The sequence below is a fragment of the Paralichthys olivaceus genome, chromosome 8 (genome assembly GCF_024713975.1).
Source record: "Paralichthys olivaceus isolate ysfri-2021 chromosome 8, ASM2471397v2, whole genome shotgun sequence".
In the NCBI taxonomy this organism is placed as follows: Eukaryota; Metazoa; Chordata; class Actinopteri; order Pleuronectiformes; family Paralichthyidae; genus Paralichthys; species Paralichthys olivaceus.
Window position 1 is genome coordinate 4,914,938 of NC_091100.1, and position 20,475 is coordinate 4,935,412.

Here is a 20,475-nt window from a genome sequence, read left to right on the forward strand (position 1 = left end):
TATGCATCTATGCACTAAATTCTAATTGCCTCCTTTGCCAGCCAATTAAATGGCAGTATCTGTCACCATGACAGCTCATTAGCAAATCAGCACTCATCTTTCACAGGCAGTGTGTTTCCAGGCGCGTGCCGACGTGTTTGGGTGTTATCCTGTGGATGCACGCGGCAGCGATGCCTCATAACTTTGGTCCGGTGCGCGACAGCCGAACGCGGACCCGACCATGTGTCTGTGTATCTGGGAGCGTTTAGCTATTAGCAGAAAATGGATCATGTTTATTTTTTGCTCTCTCTTGTGACTGTGGATGCGGATAAACTAGTGAAATGTGAGCTCTGATTTCCTGAGGTTTTGTTTGCTCCTGGTTCCATGTTCATTTGTTCGGAGGAGAGAATGGCTCCATACCTGACAAAACCTTCTTGGGAAGTGGATTTGACACCCTGCCAGACCCAGAAGCATGCTGGGAGTAATGACAAAGAACAACAGTGTTTTGCCTCATAGCTGAGGGAGTTCAATTATAATCTCTATACTGCACCAACTCTCACTGCGTTTTATATTAAAGTCCGACTGAAATTTAATTGGATTGTTTTTTTAAAGCGTACTTCTTTGTAAATAAGATTACAACATATCAGTGGCCAAATTAACAGTTTATATTTTCAGTTTTTATGACTGGGTGACTACTCTCTGTGGATATACATCTCTCCATCTATTATCTATACCACTGGAGCTGACAATGGGCAAGAGGCATTTACACAAACGCGTTCACAAAATCACGGTAATCTGTGTTTTTGGAACACGCCCTCTCGCTGGCAGTGAGTCCTCCAGAGGATCTCCTGCTGTATCCTCACATAAGCTCAATCGGATATTTATCTGGAGTTTTTGCTGGCAGGAGAAAATCCGGAGAACGTGAAGAGCCTGTTATACAGTTCAGTGCATGTCTGAAAGCAGCTTATGAGCAAAAACTGCACATCTTTGGATTGTAAGAAGAAAAAGCTCCCCAGAGAAAAACCAATATGCAAACATGGGGAGAACATGCAAACTCCACACAGAAGGACCCTACCCAAAGACCCGTCCTGCTGTGACAGTGCGAACCACTGCCCAGTTTGACATTCAAGTTGTAAATCCAGTTGTTTCGTTAACCGAGCTAAGAACCAGTCACGACTCAAAAAAAAAGCCAGAAACTTTGCGATTGCAACCTACTTTAACTTTCTAACTGCTGTGAAGTTTTATATTTACAGGCATGGGGACATCAGTTGTCCTGTGCCATGGCTTGTTGAATAAGCTACAAAACAAACATCCACCAGGGGAAATGTTCACTGCCAAAGTCATTGTGCTGCCTAGAAAAGAGTCAGCTGGAGCATTTGGAAACCGCTTAAAACCTTAACCTGCAAATCTGGATCAGTTCTTTTGTTTAATAGAGTGTAAAGTCAGAGAAGCAGCTGCTCCCACAAGAGCTCCTTCAACACTGTCAGTCCTATTTCAAAGTGTTATTCAAATCAGCTCCTCAATAGTCCTCGATAGACGAGACGCATTCATTTTTATCAGTTAGGTCAGGCAGATGGCTACAGTACCCATCAGCCCCAGATACTATGGTTTTGTCCTTGCGGATGAAATGAACAGTGAACAATCTGAGATTAAACCATGAGTCTACGAGTGAACTAATTTAAACTGCTGAACGTTTCATCAGGTTTTTAGAGTTTTCTTTGAGACATTGGTTAGTGATTTGACGCTCCTCAACTAAAGGCTGACAAAGTTTTATTCCTCATGTGAATCGGTAATTTAAAACAAAAAGATATTTTACACAAAGGACAGTTTGAAGCAAATGATTCATCTGAAAACAGACGGAATAAAAAATCAATTCATAATATCATTGTGGCTACACTATAGTATATAGATTGTCCAGTACATGCTAATGCAGGAGGCTGTGGTTGGAAGAATGGTTTGAAGAGATGTCGAAGCAGGAGCTTGTTTCCTGTGTGAATCTGAATTTATTTTATTCGAGACTGTTCCACAACCTTAACCCCAGGTTTGTGTTTGTTACCATGACAACTGGTTTTGGTAAACCTGCTGCTGGTACGCTCCTTGGTGTTGAATCCAAGGGCAGGGAGAGAGTGACCTCTGTGGTGGTTTGAGTTGGAGGACTTGTTTGGATTTTAACAAACGCTGCCTTTTGTTTCCCCCCAGAGTATCAGTGTGTGTGCATGTGGTTGTTGAGTGGGAAGCGAAGGATCATCAAGTCCAAGTGCCAGCTCGTAGACTGCATGGAAATTTTACAAGGCAGTCGATTCCCCTGTTTACAGTCCACTTGTTCCTCTCTGGGTTCGGCCTGGCTGCCTGCTCGATTCTTCTCACCACACTCCACGGCTCCTTCAGACTGTTTTTGTTGTCGATTGCTCTCTGTCCTCTCCTAGTAGGTGTTCTTCCCATCCTCCATTCTCCTCTTTAGTTCCCGCTGGACAGACTTAAGTTGCTCCTTGTCCAAACACCCTGAGAGCTCTTTCCCTGTTTAGTTAGGATTTGATGGCTTTTGTCGTCCAGACTTTGTCCTTTAGAAAACGTGTTTTGTTGGAATCTTAAGTGTCCACACAGGCACAGAGGTAATCTGTAATACCGTGGGAGAGTCGTGTGATGTCCCACAGCGTAGGTATGAGTCTGTGCATTCATTAACAGGCCTGCAGGCCGTCACACACTCCCGAGACACATCTCGCAGTCCTAATATAAACGAGTTTATGCTCTACAACAAAGACGGATGAAGACATGGTCTGATTCTTAAGAGGAGGAAGCGGTGGTGGAGCTGCACAAGTGGATCCATGTTGTTCCTTTTTGCATTTCAATAAGTAAGTCGCTAACTTTATTGCTTGGTGCTAGGCAAGTAGTCGCCAGTGGAGTTTTAGAGCTTTTTATATGAAGAGAAAATGTACTGCCGCCCAAAGAAGAGGTTGATTAGAGCAGAATGAGAACTTCTTTATGACATACCTACGTCCACTTGCTATCGCCTACGTTGGCTGCCTCTGCCTCTGCCTATACTTTACTTCGATTGGTTTGTGGACAGTCATGTGTCTGACATCCGTATGTTGTCAATTCCTTGGGTAGAAGTCTTTTCTGTTTCACTTGAGAAAACAAATGGTTCATATCATTAATTTCTTTGCAGCTGTACCTAACTTTAGGTTCAGTACTCGGTTGAGTGGACCAAATGAACGTGCATGTCGTTAAAATATATCGTAAGAGTTTAAGACTACAAGAAATACTCTCAGCCTCTTCTGTTTCCAACTTCCTGCAATTGGTCCGAAAGTGAAGACGATCATAAAAAGTTTTCACTGTGCAAACAAACCAAACTGTGGTTCAGAGCTGAGGGGAGTTATAATTCTGTGTTTGTGCATCAGGAACAAACCCTTTCACATTAAACACAATAATCAGAATCAGAATCAGAATCAGAATCAGAATTCTTTTATTTGCCAAGTATGTTTGCACATACAGGAAATTGCCTTGGTGTCATTGGTGCACTACTTATGTACATAAAACAACAATATAAAAAACAACAATATGTAAGAAATTGAATAAAATAAAATAAAATAGAATAAAATAAAATAAAATAATTAAATAATTAATTTTTTTTCAGTCTTATCCTCCAATATGATCTTTTGTTAAACTCATATTGTTGCACACTTGCATAAAACACATACATGAAACATGTATCATTTGATTAATTACACGTTGCTCAGCACTCTGGAGAGATGACATTCAGAACACTCGGTCTGAGGCTGCCACGACCGGCTCGTTGCGCCCTGAGCTCGCCTGCAGCCAACCAGATTTTTTTTTTCTCACAACAAATCAGATATCGCACACTGCAGACCTCCCACTGATGGAGACCAGCTGAGTCTGACTCACTCACACTGCTCCTGGGCTCGCTGGTCACTGTGTTTTTAGCCTTCACTGACACTAGTCTGTGAGGATAACAGTAAACACCCAGCTCCTCTCTGTTGTCCTCTCCGTTTGCAGTCAAGGGGACTACAAAGGAGCAAATGCACTGCTGATGAATAAAGAATAGCTAAAGAGTACGGTGTGTGTGTGTGTGTGTGTGTGTGTGTGTGTGTGTGTGTGTACAGTTCAGTAGTACTTAGCTAATTTGCCAGCAGTAATGCAAAACCTCAGTTTTTAGTCATTCTTTGTTTTTCTGCAGGCTCCACATCCATCTCCTCCCTTGTGTTTTTTCCTCTTTGTTTCTCTTTGACTTTTCTTTTTTCCACTGAATGTTCCAGCCCAGCTCTGCTTCATCTTCCACTTCATGCTGCCTAACCGAAACAATTTAAATTTCCTTTGTTTTCATTGAGTTTTTAACGTCAAATCAAGGAGATAATGAGCGAGTGGAATGAAGCCAAAAATTACTTCCGGGAAATAAAACTGCCTTTTTTCGTGTGTGCGTGTACACTTTGTGGAATTAGCTTGAATTAAACCTGCTGTGATTTCAAATGATTTGTGATATTTGCGATGAATAAACTGATCTGACGTCAGAGCAGGAGCTCAGTGACTGAATGTCTGACTGTCTTATTCAGTCCAGCAGCCACGCAGGACAACACGGACACACAAAGACGCATCAGAATCATGACACGTGTTAGCAGCTGTCAGTTACAATCAACAACTACTCATCTGTAACAGTCTGTCATTCCACCTATTTTACCTTTACACTCAGGCCTCCGCTCATTTCCCAGCATCCCTGTCTTCCTCTTTCAGTCTCTGGCTCTGTCCACCTCAGGCTCTCTTACTAAAAAAAAAGAAGGCTGCAGTTTGCGTAGCGTGTGTGTGTTTGTGTTTGTATGTTTGTGTGTGTGTGCGATTCTATTGTTGTGAGGACATTTTGGCTGGTCCTTGGTTTTAAGATGGCATTTAAGAACATATTTATTTATTATTATTGAACGTATGTGTGAGAGATCAAATGCTGTCTTTCATTGGTGCATATATTGAATTTCTTCCATAACATGTCGTTTTTATACTGTCGTCTTCGCTGATTTAACTCCACCGTGTTGCTTAGATATGATTGATTATGTTGCAAACACATTATGAAAGTTTATGAAGTGTAACTGAAACGGCCAAATGAAAAAAAGCAACTTTTTTTTTTTCCTTTTCCCAGCCATCACTGTTTAATGATCTGAATACCAAAAAATGAGAGCGAGAAGAAAAGTGAATAAGTGTTTTTTGCATGCTCGTCCAGTATGTTATCGGGAAAGGTTGCTATCTAGAGGAGACATGTGACTCTGGGTTATTCCAAGCTTGTGTTATTTAAATGTTGTGGGTTCTTGGCGGGTGTTTGCTGATAGCCACTGACAAAAGGTTAACAGTTTACCTCCATGTCAGTTTTAGACAGAAACAAGGACGTTATATTTGTAAAATACGATGCTTTAAAAAACATTATCTAACATCATTTCATGGAGGTTTTCATATGCAACAACACAAAAATGTCTAGCATGGGTTTCATTGTCTTCTATCTTGGTTGCCCGTGCAGACTCGTCTGTTCTGCACTGATAACAGGTAATTCCTTGGATCAGATCAAAGAATCCGAGATTCGCTGTGGAATCACATGGCTCCTCATGTGACGTTTACACGCCAAATCATCACGTTTAAGATTTTAAAGCAGAAAAGCACCTTGACTGAAGACTAGAGTAGTTACAACAGGATAGAGCATGCATAATATAAACATCCAATCAATTTGCATTGAATTATCCAGCAATGTGTCGATAGATCTCAGTTCTGCAAAGATGCTGGGATTTGAATTGTACTTATCATGAACACCAGAGAAACAGACACTTTTATTCAACCGTCCCGCAACAAATGTATTGTTTACTATACCCTCAAGTGAGCAGCGATTATCTAATTATAGTGTACCAACCGTGACTCTGCACAGCGGGCCTGTCAAACTTCAGGATTCCCCAACATTCTGCAGCAGAGTGCGTGTGGCTGTAGGAGGAGTGATGAATTGCTCAGAGTCTTATACCCAAACCAAGAAAAACAGGAGCAAAACACTTGGTTAACCATATTATCAGCAGCCCAGTGTAACGCATATCAGACTTCACCTCATCTGAGAATGTACTGTTATTTACGGAGACTCAACATTTACCCTGTGAGCAAGCACAGAAAGAAAAAACTCCCTTTTAATGGGAAGAAACCTCGAGCAGAACCAGGCTCTGGGTGGGCGGCCATCAGCCTCAGAGAAAAGAAGGGATAAAGATGGTGGCGGGTAGTGTGTGTGTGTGTGTGCGTGTGTGTATGTGTGTGTTCCCCCATCCTACATTATTTAGTGGGGCGCTGAGGTTAAGTTAGAAGAATACTTGTTAGGGACCGGGACATCCACTGTGTAATGTTATCATGGTGTAATGATATTGGTTCTGTCCTGCCCTTTATTTGGTTTAGTTGGATTGGTTCACACTCCAGCAGCCAAAGTGGCATCAAATATATCGTTATGTTTGCCAAACCCATTACTCATCCTCAGATCCCCTCCTCGTGTGAAAGTAAAGTCCTCTGTGAGGGAACACTAACATCGTACAGCGATACTGTGACACATGTGCCTGCCAAATGTTTTCGATCCATAGCTCACAGTGAATTTGATTTATTCTCAATAAGTGAATAATAATGTGCAATAATACTGAGCGAGCTGAAGAGGATGCTAACGTTTAGACGTTTAGCCTCATTCTTTCAGCATGTATGGGGTTAGGGTTAGAAATAGAGACGAAGGGAGCAGCAACAACAATGGAGATGGAGGAGTTATATTGTATATCATGTTGTCATCACAGTCCACGATCAGCTGCCACCACGATCAAGATCCAAAACCAGAGTCAATACACACGCTCGACCAATCGTGAGCCAGTCTCGGCTGTCACTCATTACAATTTACCCATTTATCTAGAAACACTAATTCATTAGTTATAGAGGGAACTACCGACAGTGACAGAAACCAGTTTGGTTCGTGTCCCGTCCACGAACACAGATGAGGCGATCAAGATGCTTTGGCTTCACTTTTGGGCGACTGTCGTGTCGTCCATCTTTATTCTACGGTCGGTTGAGAATCTCGACAGCGGACTAACTACCGGAGACGGAGTTCAGTCACGTTTGTGGTAATTCTTCGAGTCTGTGGTTTGTGTTTGTGTGATATGTAACAGGCTGCGAGAGAAATCGGTCGTATATTGTGAGGCCGGTGAACCAAAACGATGAAACGCTTTATAGGAGCAGGTAGTTTTCTTTTACTGGGTTACAGGAAAGTCTTTTATTATACACCTACACACGAACTAACACACACCGAGGTCTTCCTGACACGTAAGGATGAGCAATCAAGTGACAAAGAGGACGGAGAAGGTTGTAAAACTATTTTCATGATTGCATTTTTTTCCCCATGTGAGGCAGCGCCACGGATTAGCCTTGGAAATGGAAGCTCTTTCTCTCCGTCTCCCTCTCTGTCCATCATTGACTTGCCAACTGTCAGATGTTGCTGTCATCCTCAGCCGTCCCTTCATCTGTCTCTCTAATGGGAATCCCCCTCTGCTTTCTCTCCACTCAGCCCTTATTTCAACAATCCTTCGCTCTTTTTCTCTTCTGCGTCCTATTTCCCAGCGTGGCTCTCCACCCCCTGTGACACACATAGAGCACTGAGGTGTCCTATTAATTTTGTTATATAAACAAAATTTTATTGTTGTATCACTGAGGAACTAGGCGGAAACACAGAGTCCAAACTCAATTTCTTCTTCTCCTTTATTTTTTCTGATGCTCCTCATGTAGCTGCCCCTGTTTCTGAGTTTTAATTGTCAATCTGTGCCAAATGATTTTCACATATTTTTCACTTTGTCGTTCTAACCACTCGCTGTCTCCACCCGCCCCTTCTGTTTCTTTTACTCTCTTCGACAGTGATGTGCAAAGCGTGCAGAGACTGAAGGCTCATCGGATTCAGAGAGGTCCTCCAACGGCAGAGGTAAAAAGTTTTTCCTCCTTCCTCTTTGCCTCTGTCTGTTTCCCATTCTGCTCTTTGTCTCTGCGTCTGAACGCCAACCTCCTCTGCTCGGCGAGAAGATGTCAGCAGAATACAAAACATCGCTTTAAGTCCAGACGAAAAAAGGCATGCAGCAAATGTTAAGATTAAACTTCACTTCGACAGCATGCTTACTCAACACATCCGTGCACTCAAACACAGACAGGCACTGAAATGTTCACATTTCTTCTTCCTCTGTCGCTAAATTGTCAAATTACTGTTGTTATTTTGACTTTTACACACATTCACACCCAGACGCTGCTCAATTTAACCGCAGTCTGATCTGTCGGCCCCTGAGCAGCGTGGTGCAGGTGTCAGGGCAGGTTGGAGGCCTCAAGGGCAAAGGGATGCTGGTAATGCCGCTCTGTCACTTTACCAAACCAGAGTCATCCTGCTCGTCAAGACTCAAACTAATTTGACTCGTGTTTGTTTAAAAATGAGTTTTCACACTGAATCTTTATCCTGGAAACAAGTTTAAAATATCAGGTCTTCAAACATCTGGTGAAGTCTCCACTCTGCATTGTTTATCGTCGGACTTGTTTCTTTTATAACACGAGGCAAACGTTTCTCCACACAAAACACAAACAGTGATACATTTTTTTCAACGTCTTGTCCTCCCCACACCGGCTGTTTACCTGCAGCCAACCACAGCCTGCACAAACATTACTGGTTGAATCAGAGAAAACGGGAACGCCCCAAATCTTGTCCCTCGTCTACAGATTCTGCATATTCACATGTACAATTTATAGATCAAATAATGAATTTGGATTTTTTTTTAAGGAAGTTCGTTTTCTGATGGAGTTTTGATTCTGATTTTTGAAGCAAAGGGTCACATGACTATCGTGTGTAAAGGTGGTCACCTGTAGTGATGAACAGAGGATGTTCACCAGACTCCTCCGCTCCTTTCAGCTCGACAGTGTTTTTATTCCTCCGCCCTTATAACAGCTTTGACCGGAGGCCTTGTGTTTTTTAGCTTGTCCGCCCATTCATTAGGTTCTTGATTCTCAGGAATGCCTTGAGGGAGTTTCTCCAGATTTGGCACAAACGTTAACTTGGACTGGAGACTGACCTGATTGCAGTTTGGTCGTCAGAGGTCACCGACAATGTGACCTCACAATTACCGTTTATGACCAAGTATATTTCCTGTAACTTCACTGACAGGTGGAGACACACAAACACCAGGCGATAAGCGTATCGAGCAGCTTCAGCCTGTTTGCTGCTGCAAAGATGTCAGCGTTCATATCTTGGCTTCATTTCTGGACGGTGGGAGGAAGTGGAGACGCGTCATATAACTTTGGAAACTGTGAACAGCACCTCATGGTGGCAAATGAACTTAAGGTGGATATTGATGTTTAAGTGACACTGGCTCTATGACTTCTCTCTGCTTGTGCAATAGTTATAACTCCTTTTACTATTTGCCATTATCCTGTCATCGCCCCTCGTGGTCACAGTGGCTGCTGTTTAGCAAAATTTACATCGAGCCACTTTACAAGGTGATAAAACTGTCAGTGACATTTTCATGGCTTCGTCTCTGCTGCCCAGTTATTAGCATACTGTTCTTCACAAGATCTTAGATACAGTTCTGTTAACGTGCAACAATAGTTAATCTATTAATTAATTCAAATTATAATCATCAAAAATGTCACAAATATCCAAATTTAACAGCAGGAGATTTTACAGGTGGTGTCCTGATAATATCTATCCAGTCTGGCGTGATCAATAATCGCTTCAGCAGCACCTTGAACTCTAAGATGCAGTCACGGTTGCACTGCGGGAAGCCATCAGTCAAACCTGGAATTATCACACGGAGGCCATCAACAACATTAATGTGCATCACAGGAACCGTAGTCTTTATCAGCGACAGGAGGGGTGAAATAAAGATTGAGGGAACATCATCATTATCATTGTTTCATTGCTTATATTATCGCCGTGACCTTCATCCAGTTTAGTCATAATCATCATCCGTTCCACTTGCACAACACACGTGCGCACCCTTGTTGCTCCCTGTTATTCTCGCCAAACTGTGCCTCTTCAGAGTCGCATGTGGCCCTTTACACACCAAACCCAGGACCCAAGGCTTTTCTATTTCCATCCCTAATGCATGTGAATGACCTGTTTGTCTGTGTCAATCTGGATGTGTGTGTGTGTGTGTATGTGTGTGTGTGTGTGCAGTTGTGGAAGGCGATGTGTATGTGTTATGGTGTATGTAATGAGGTGATTTTTATTCGTCCTCCCTGTCCTCTTGCCCTGTCAAGACCACAGATTCAATTTGTGTGTTTAGATAGAAAGAGTGTGTGTGTGTGTGTGTGTGTGTGTGTGTGTGTGTGTGTGTGTGTGTGTGTGCACCCCAGCCTGCAGGACCTGTGGAAACTACTTGTTTTGTGGTTGTCACTGATTATTTGGATGATGTTGCATCCATGGAAATGTATCTTGACAGGATGACCAATCTGAATTTACAACAGAAATTAATTGTGAGTGTGTCTGAGTGTACAAATCTGTGTGTGTGTCTGTGTGAGTGTGTGTGTGTCTGTGTGAGTGTGTGTGTGTCTGTGTGAGTGTGTGTGTGTGTGTGTGTGTCTGTGTGAGTGTGTGTGTGTGTGTGTGTGTCTGTGTGAGTGTGTGTGTGTGTGTGTGTTTGTGTGTGTGTGTGTGTGTGTGTGTGTGTGTGTGTGTGTGTGAGTGAGAAGTCCCTGCCAAAGGATTCTCATCTTTGAGAATCAGAGATGGATGTGGAGATGAATGCTATTTTTGCCGGGCTGGGTGTTTACCTCGGAGATGGAGAGCTCAAATTCAACAGTTCGGCAGATGCTCGCGTGTGAGAAAAAGAGATGGATGAGGAAATAGGGAGGATAAAGGGGCATGAGAGAGAGAGAGAGAGAGAGAGAGAGAGAGAAGGGGAGGTTAGGTGTGATTTTTGGGGAAACAGATATTTCGTGACAGGAGGGCAGCTGTATCTGAGAGGAGAGACGGCGGCTGCTGTGTGCATCTTGTGACGTCCAGCCGACACGTGAATAAAGGATACTCAGAAAAACAATGCATGTGCAATTTTCCACTTAGAAACTGGTGTGTGTTTTATAGAAGTCACAACAGTGTGTGAACCATCATACATACAGGCCGCTTGACATTACGATGAACAAATGTTTATTACACGAGACAGTTTTAAATGTTTTCTAAAACGTTGGTCAACAACTATAACGTCTCCTGCAGCCCCATCATGATGGTTGTAAAAAACAGTCGTAACAATAATACTCAGCTGAGCACGCACCTCCACCAAGGCCCAACAGTTCCCATTGGACACCTTTAAACTCATTAGATCATTCGGATTTTTATTTTGATAGATATCAGTCCCCCAAACATGCCTGATTTGTTTTCATCAAGATCCATGAACTACTTGAAAATGATGTTAAAAGTTACAAGAAATTCCTGGATCCATTCCCTGACTCGGATCCATTTGAATTGCTTCTTGAGTCATGCTCCACCCCTTCACTAGATTTCATGGAAATGAATAAAGTCGGTTTTTGCACAATCCTGCAAACAACACAGATGGAAACATAACCTACTTGGCGGACGTAGCAATATTGTTGAATCATTTGTGAAATACTGCATCTTGATGTTCCATTCGTGTCCTCGCGTGACTCCTGTGTCTTGCAACCTAATTACTCTGTAATCTCTGTGTAAATTTAATTGTAAATTCAAAACAATGGCTTTAATCATAATCGTGGAATTATCCACCTGCACAACACAGGTGGATAAAAATAAAAGTACATCTTGTCCCTTGATAGATGATGGCATATTATGGGTTTGCAGAAATGTATACTATAAATAGAAAGTCCCAAAATTGAGGATATAAGGTTCAACTTTAACTAAAAAGATTACCACTTATATTTCATACAAATAAATACGAGATGAACAAGTCACAGCTTGAATATTTTTATGAGCTGAGCGTGGAAAGTGTTTTTTCTTGAGTTATGTAAAAACATTATTATCACAGCTGTAACAGGAAAAACATCCATTTTAATGATCAACAATAACCCGAGTGTGACGAACATGAGACGCAAACAATTTAGATTCTTCACGTGGTGCCACCAGTGGTCGGGAGCTCCACAGCGTCCCTTTAATCTCATCGTTGCGTCACGAGGTCTCAGTCGAGTTTCACACAGTGTAAATTTTACAAGCTTGATTTTCAATCAGCAGGAGTAAATAGCTGCACTCATTGTCAGTCCAAATGTGCAATAAAACCAGCGCCAGGTCATAAATCAGAGCGGCTGCTGAGTGATCAATCACGCGGCTGTTAGGAATCGCAGTATGTAACGACGCCCGATGATACAATGGCTGCTGCGGGGCTGTTAGTGGACGCTGACCGTGCAACACTGAGACATCGTCTTGGCGCGCAGATGATTTGTGTTTATGCTCTGTTCAGGTTTAACAGACAGGTGTCAACATTCATTTCTGATGGAGGCTGGTTGAGTTCAGTTCATATGGAGAAAAACAAAAAGGTTGAGAATCTAATCTAATTAAAAAAATTTAATTTCAAAACATTGGAGGGCTTTACATCTTGTTTACATCCATCGATTCATCCGCCGCACTATTGTAACCTAACCTCTTGTTCTTTGTTAGAGGAATTCTCGAGCATCATCGACCGATTTTTTTTGTGTAAATTTGTCTCTTCACTCTACTGTGAGCATTTTAATGACATCATAGCTTTAAAGTAGTCACAGCTGGAGGTTATATGGAGTGAAAAGCTTAAAGTAGTACATTTATGGAAAACAAAAAAGTTTTTCCCTGAGGTGAAGTGTTCAATTTATGAAGAAAAGCTCAAAAATGTACAAAAAACTAACTCTAAGACTCTCTATGATCATAAAGTCACAAGAATAAAAGCTTTGAGATTAAAATCACTGGCGTATGAGATTGTCCACCTTGGGAAACAACCCGACGGACGGACAGCAGGATGTTGTTTGGTCACAAATTCAAAGGGATCCGTAGTTTTCTCTGTTTAACCTTTAGTTCACTGAGCCTCAGGATCACGTCTGACTCTCACCAAACAACAAACGTCTCACTAACCAGCTCATCTCCACCTCCTGCCTGCTCAGTCTGCTCCTCACCCACAGCTCAGCCTTCTCTCTGCAAACCTCCACTCCCTCTTTCATCTCCCTGATGAATCATCTCATTATCTCTCATACCTGTCGTCTGCATTTCAATTACAACTGATTCTTGGCTTTAGCCTCAACTATTTACTTTCAACTGCAAAGTATGGACAACTCACTTGATGAGATCTTCCACTGCAGCTGGTAAAAATATAACTTTAACCTCCCATCATCAATCTCCAATCATCCCAACAGATTTATCAATCTAACATCTGAATTTCCACATGTTTTCAAAAATGTATAGAAGGAAGTTTTATTTGAGAACAGTCTTTGAGTTCCTGTATAAAATACTCTGTAACTTCTTGAGCCTCAAATTCTCTGTTTTTCTTCGCTGTCTGTTCTTCGTCCTGAGAGATGAAGCCAAGTTAAAGAGCGAGGCTTTTTCTTTCACATCGCATCACTGTGATGAAGTGAGATAAGATATCATTAATTCCTCCGCAGCCTCTCAGGTTGGGTGGAGGCTCTAATAAACATCTAAATGAGACGGGGCGGCACACAGGGCAGATCCGTCTTGGTTTATTGATAAGAGACGGCGACGGCAGCCGACACGTTCCAGCTCTCAGGCGTCATCAGCAACACAGTCGATTTATCCGAGCCTCTACCTGACTGATCAGGTGCAGCTTGTGCCATTTGTAAACATCGATATATTTCAACACGTCCAAATGAATCACCGCATCTCAGTGTAATTACAAATGAGCTAAAACACCAAGTAGCTTTGTATTTCGTTCAAACTAAGACATTATTGTTCATTGTACATTTATTCTGTCTTTGGATTTTCTACAACACATAACAATGTTGAAATGTCTCTCTCTATAACCTTCTCACCCCTTCCACCATCTACAACAGCGTAAACTCTTCATCTGCAGAAATCTCCATGTTACAAAGTCATTAATTGTCTTGTACAAGTAGAAAACTGCTGATGTGGTGAATTAAGTTTGAGGTCCAAGTCTCAAGAATGTATTTAAATTCATTTGTTACTTGTTGTTTGCTTTCAATTCGTAATTTTGAGCTTTGTAAATCAGTATATAACCATGTTTCGAAAGCTGCTATATATATAAATAAATATTAATATCACTATCTGTTTATTAAGTATTAAGTATGTTTTATTATTGGGCAGTAGTTTAACTTTTTATCAGAAATCCTTATTAAAAAATCAGTGATACAAGAAGCTGATTTATAAAACCTGACTGCACTTGCATAATCAACAATACATGATGGACTTCATTGCTCAGCAACAACCGATAAAATTGTCCTGTCTTTTAAAACTTTAGACACTAATGCTTCTAGAGACGTAATGTGGAGTGAGGATCAAAAGGTTAATTCTTTAATCTGTGAAACAAGGATAAATTGTAAAGTGGCCACATTTGCAGGTTTTATTCCTTGTTTAAATCAAAAGAAAATAATTTCTTCTATTTCCTACTGAAAGAAAAATGGCCCTGCTTTTAAAAGTGACTAGAAATACAATCAGATGATACGATCATCATTTGCAGTATTTTGTCTCCCGTGGTTTTTTTTTATCACAAATGGAGTCGTGAACGACTGAACACAAAGATGCAATAAAAAAAGAAGCATGTGGACATTTTAAGAATACACAGCAGCTGTTGTTTTTTGAAAATGGAGGTTTTAAATATGCTCAAACAATCTATTGGTGCAAACTCCTCTGGAGAAAGATGTTTGACTTCAGACCCTTTTAATTCTGCTGAGTTACGTTTTTATGACGAGATTCTAACAAGATTTACTCGTGTACAGTACGATTTTCATTTGAGTCATTAACTACGTTCATGGTAACTTTTCTATTTCTGTTTTCTTTGTTGGGTGTATTTTGTGAATAAGGCCCCATTACGTCCCATCTGTTGTTTTCCAATGCATTAAAAGCTCAAGTTCAGGTATTGTCTCCTGATTCAAACTGTAATCAACCCTATTTAATGGCTTTATGAGCACACCATGTCATTATTCATCCATTATCTGAACTGCTTATCCTTTAAGGGTTTGAAGTGAGGGAATATCACAGGGCCGATAAACTCCAAGAACCACTCCTGGTCGATTTAGAGTCTCCAGTTAAAATGCGTCCACACAGAGAGGGCCCGGCCAAATAGGGATCTGAACCAAGAACCCTCTTCGTGCCCCCGCCATGTAACTAAAAAGGCTTTTTATAAAATCTCCACATCACTCCCACTCATGCACGACGCACATAAGTACCTGAAGTTTGCTATTTTTTTACATAATGCTAAGATGGAGATCTAAAAACAAGCACGGACCTCCTCCTGTTTAGTGCAGGAAACGATCCAGCTGACATCCCACGAAACCCCGTCCACGAACATATGAAGGCTGGTTTGTTTAACGCCTCAGAACGAAGGTGGTGATGATGCATTAACTTTAAGAGGCTAAGTTTAGCGAGAGCAGCAGCAGCAGATGCACATGAGGAAAAGATGTCCTGAGAAGATCCTGTCACCATCTGTGTGGCTCATTCGTCTCGGTGACAGGTGGAGAGAGAGAGAAAGAGAGGGAGGGAGAGAGCGAGAGACAGGGCTGAAGACAGACAGACAGAAGTTGATGCACAGCCCTCTGACGGTTGAAAGAGAGCGAAAATCAGCCACATAACTTCTCGCTTTAGCACAGGCCCACGCATCCACGCCGCGTGTGCACAGACGCCTCCGAGATGTGACAGACGATCGTCTGGCGACGCGACGCACGAGGAGAACAAAACTGAAAACAAACAAAACGAATCAGAAAGTATGAGGGCGGGCATTTGGTATGCAGAGGAACTACGAGGAACAAGCGAGAGGGACAAGGCCTAGCAGATGGAGACGTGTGTGTGTGTGTCTGTGTGTGTGTGTGTGTGTGTGTCTGTGTGTGTGTGTGTGTGTATCCGATAACTCGAGACAAAGGTGCTTCTTATCCACCGAGTTCCAAGAAACAAGGAAAAACCAATGAACAAATAATCTTAAATCGCTGATAAAGAGATAAACAGCAGTGCAGTTGGAAAGTTTCTGGCTCAGGGTTTATACCTTTTATCTGCACTAACATATACATGCCCTCCACAAAAAACACTTGCACTTTAAACAGTTTGGGTTGATGTTTGACTTAAAACCCAGATTTCAAAGAGCAGACACGCTGTGGGGCAACAGAGAAGAACCTGAAATGACAGATTATCTGTTGAAATTAGCATCTCTGCCCGTGTGTGTGTCTCTTGTCCTAAAGCGTCTCATTTGAATTCTTCAAATGTGATATTTGCAAGGTGGGACTCACACTCACGTAAACAGACAGATGTCTCTTGGGATTATGTAAAATGGTCACAAATCTGCAGCCTAGTCAGATCTTTTCCACCCGGCACCTAAAACCATATTAAATCTTCCCTGGTACATTATTTTGGTGAGGAAAAATGACTAATAGAATAATCCGTCGTCATCGCTTTAGAGCCCGACTCTAAGCTTGTCACAAATCCAAAACAAAGGCCGTCTGAGGCAGTGGAAACCAGAAATAAGCCGTGAGGAGGCTGTGTTCAGTGGCGGGGGAGGGCAGGTGAGGCTGCGGTGAGGGAAAGACTTCATTTCCACTATCAAACAGTGTTGGAGAGATAAATCCTGTGATTACAGAATGTGAGGCACTCGGTTTGGAGGAAATTCATGAAAGTGCCCAGCGATGTTTCAACACATCTCTCTCGCTCTTTTGCCAGTCAAATATTTTTGTGATTGATTTTGTTTTGTTTTTCTGCACTGTACATCTCAGTTAAAGTAAAAGTACTCCGACTTGGCCTGGCTGTGGCCCAGTTGTGTCGGTGGTTGGATCGCTGGTTCCTCAATCTGCATGTCTAAGTGTCCTGGGCAAGACACTGAGCTCGAGTTGTCCCAGTGTGTGTATTTGTACAACAGCACTACACTGCTGCATGAATATGTATGTCTGAACTGAAGCTTTGAGTAACAAGTGCTGTAAAAGTCCATTCACCATAGTGAAGCTAATTTAGCAACTTCATGTGTTGTACAGTAGTTTAAACGTTTACGTAACTAGTGAAGTGACAAGTACAATATTTAACTTTGAAATGCGGAGAAGTGGAATTGATGTATAAGTACTCAGCAACATGCAAAATATTCTACTAAATATAAATACATCAGATGGACCGAGTTACATTCAATGACTACATTAGAATTAAAGCATATTGTGATAATCGGAGCCACATGTTTGAACCACAGACTGTATAACATGATGGACGATGCTCCCACTATCCAGAAATGAAGCCAAAATATCTTGGATACCAACGCTGCCATTTTGTGCCAATGGCGTCAGTTGGAGCCAGAGCCTGTGCAGTCGGTGTAAGAAGATAAAAATGGACACAGCCACTCAAAAGAGAAGCAGCGCAAAGGGGAAATGAAATAAGAATAGAAACAGAATCTAGAATATTAGAAAAGAAATACTACAAAACAATATGAGGCAGATTTATAGATCCAGACTAATCAGAAACATGAACACTTGAACAGCAGCAGCGTGAAAATGACAGAAACCGTCTTTGAGAAATATTCATTTGACGTGTACTATCTTTTTTTTATAGTCTATAGGAACAGATTGATCCACTGGTACATGACAGGGTTGTGTGTGTGTGTGTGTGTGTGTGTGTGTGTGTGTGTGTGTAGTTAGGAGACGTGATCTGGGAGAATTGATAAAGATGGATTAATAATGCTCAGCGGGGGGAGGCTTTGTGAGGGCCTGCATTACAATGCATCAAAATGAAAAGAGAGAAAATGTGACACCTCAATAGACAAGAGCAGCGTTTTCCTCACATGCGCGTCGGATTTTCCTGCTCCAGAAGTGTTTAAGTTACGATTTTCAAGCCTGTCAGAGCTGAAATATGGAGAAACACCAACAGTCTGACTTCTGGAGACTAATGTGTCAAACACAGCAGGTTTTTATCTTTGAGAGAATAAATACTGAATGTGTTTGGATGATTTATGGCAGAAAAAAAAAAAACCTTGATACAAAAGATTATAAATCATCAATAAGAAGTGTCACTTGGTGGAAAAAAATGATTCGAGTAAGAACTTTGAACGGTCGTACACGTTTATCTGTAGCGGTTCTTTTATTCCATTCATGGGTCATTTTAAAGACTAATAACTGTTACATGGTCGTTTAAAAGTTGTAACTAAAAGAGAAGCCTGATGGACGTAATGGTTTTTATTAGCAAACTCATCAAGCGTCGTTTTGGGAATTGTGTGGAAATGTGTTTCCCTCCAGTGAGGTTCAGCCGGCCTCTATATGTCGAGTCAATAGCTGGTAGAAGTGATGTGTTCTAATGGAGCAAGTGACAGGGTTTTGAGAAAAGCTCTGAAATTCAACCCTCAGATGTCCCGGTGTCGGAGCAGCACTTAAACGCAGCATGAATGTGTAATGGAGACACAGGAAATGACCTCAGGACTCCTGTAAAAAAATAAAAACACTACGTCATGATACAGAACTAATGAAGCGCTTGTTCGGAATATGTGGACGCATCTCAGTTGGTTGTGAAACCAGATGATGAGAATTTTTTTGTTTTCATCATCTCATTCACAATTCCTCCTTCTCCAGCCATTACTCATTCTCTCTCTGCTTCTCACTCGCCCTTCGTTTTCTGTCGCTGCATGTGTGTGTGTGTGTGTGTGTGTGTGTGTGTGTGAAAGTGTGTGTGAAAGTGTGTGTACACTGGATATAAAAACACATTTATCACATTGTGCTGCGGCCTGCTGCCTCCTCCTTCCCTGTGTTTGTGTTTTTGCATGTGTGTGTGTGTGTGTGTGTGTGTGTGTGTGCTGGGAGGCTGTTCATGGGTTTTCTTGTGTGAAGGCATTTTGTTTACACGCAGTCATGTTTTATGTATGTAACACTTGCAAACATTGCAGCTGTAGTGCATCTCTTAGCAATTCAGCAAGCTATGCATTTAAACTGTGTGTGTGTGTGTGTGTGTGTGTGTGTGTGTTCACGCTGGCATGGATGTTAGCATTTTATTGGCCGGTCCAGTGAATCAGTGAAGCAGTGTCCTTAGGTCAACAGATTTTATGAGGTTTGGACAAAAGGTTTACAGGGTTCCATCGGATTTGTTACACACAAACACACACACACACACACACACACCCTCCATGCAAGGTCAGTGAAATAACACCGCTTGAGTCACCGTTGCTCTGACGTGACCTTGGCGAGTGTTGTGTAGGTTTGTACGCAGTCCGGAGAAGCTCCCGCCTCATGAGGCGTTGACCTCCGCCCTCCTGGTTGGTAGCTGCTTTGTGTCTCATGTCACTGAGCAGCTTTCCCACACACACACACACACACACTCACAATATGAGTCAGGAGGTGGATTCATTTTTTTCTTTTACCTCATCTCCATACACTGAAAATAATGAGGCTGCTGGTTCCCATGATGACTGACTGGTTCCCCCTCCCCTCACAGCCAATGAAGTGGCTCATTACAGCTTAAGGAGGCATGGACGCATTGATGTGGACACACACACACACACACACACACACACACACACACACACACACACACACACACACACACACACACACACACACACACACACAAACACAAACACACAGTCTGACTTCACCTAATGCTGATTTAGCAGCACATACCATCTGTCTGGAATGATTAACCTTTCCATCAATCACCGGTTTCTCCATTTTCCAGACACACGTTTACAAAGCACACACACACGTCCACTAAAGAGCTGAGTGTCAACACATCACATTCAAGCAGACGTGAAACAAGACGCCTCGGTTTGATTCTCAATATGCTTCAGATATTTAGTCGAGTAACCCGCTGAAAATAATAATGTTAGTTAGCAGTGGAGCACAGCGATACCAGTCAAAGTCTTTGTTTTGTCTGCACTTCTGAACATGAATGTGGGCGTCTTGTGTTACTTATCCTTCAGTCTCCATTTAACATAATCTGCATGTCTTTACGCTGTGGATGGAAACCTGAGTACCTGGCGAAGGGTTCGAACCTCCCGTGTGGACCCTTCTGGCTGTGAAGCTAACCACTGCACCACTGCGGCCACCCTCTGTTTAACTCTTACGCTGCTCTAATGTGTGATCAGTGTCAATATGATTAATAGAGCAGGTTTAACTGAAGCTCATTGATTAACTCGGACAGGATGAAAACTTTGACCAAAAGCTTTTCAGGGGAAGTTGAAAACAATGTAGTGTTAGATTCTGAAGGAGGATGAGACACAAGCGTTCATTTAAACCAGTCAGAACTGTGGCATCATAACATCACCAACACAAAATGGCAGCATCAGAACTCGAGTTGTTTGGCTTCATTTTTTCACGATGGGAGGACGAGGAGACACATCATCCAATTCT

General features: G+C 42.0%; 1 protein-coding gene across 1 annotated transcript in view; it reads left to right on the forward strand.

Annotated features, from left to right (window-relative positions):
• LOC109639572 (protein ELFN1-like) overlaps nt 1-20,475 on the forward strand; it is a 136,741-nt gene that overhangs the window by 53,446 nt on the left and 62,820 nt on the right. The window contains exon 2 of the mRNA XM_020103093.2: nt 7,885-7,948. The gene's annotated coding sequence lies outside the window, so the exon portion shown is untranslated. The remainder of the gene's footprint in view (nt 1-7,884; nt 7,949-20,475) is intronic.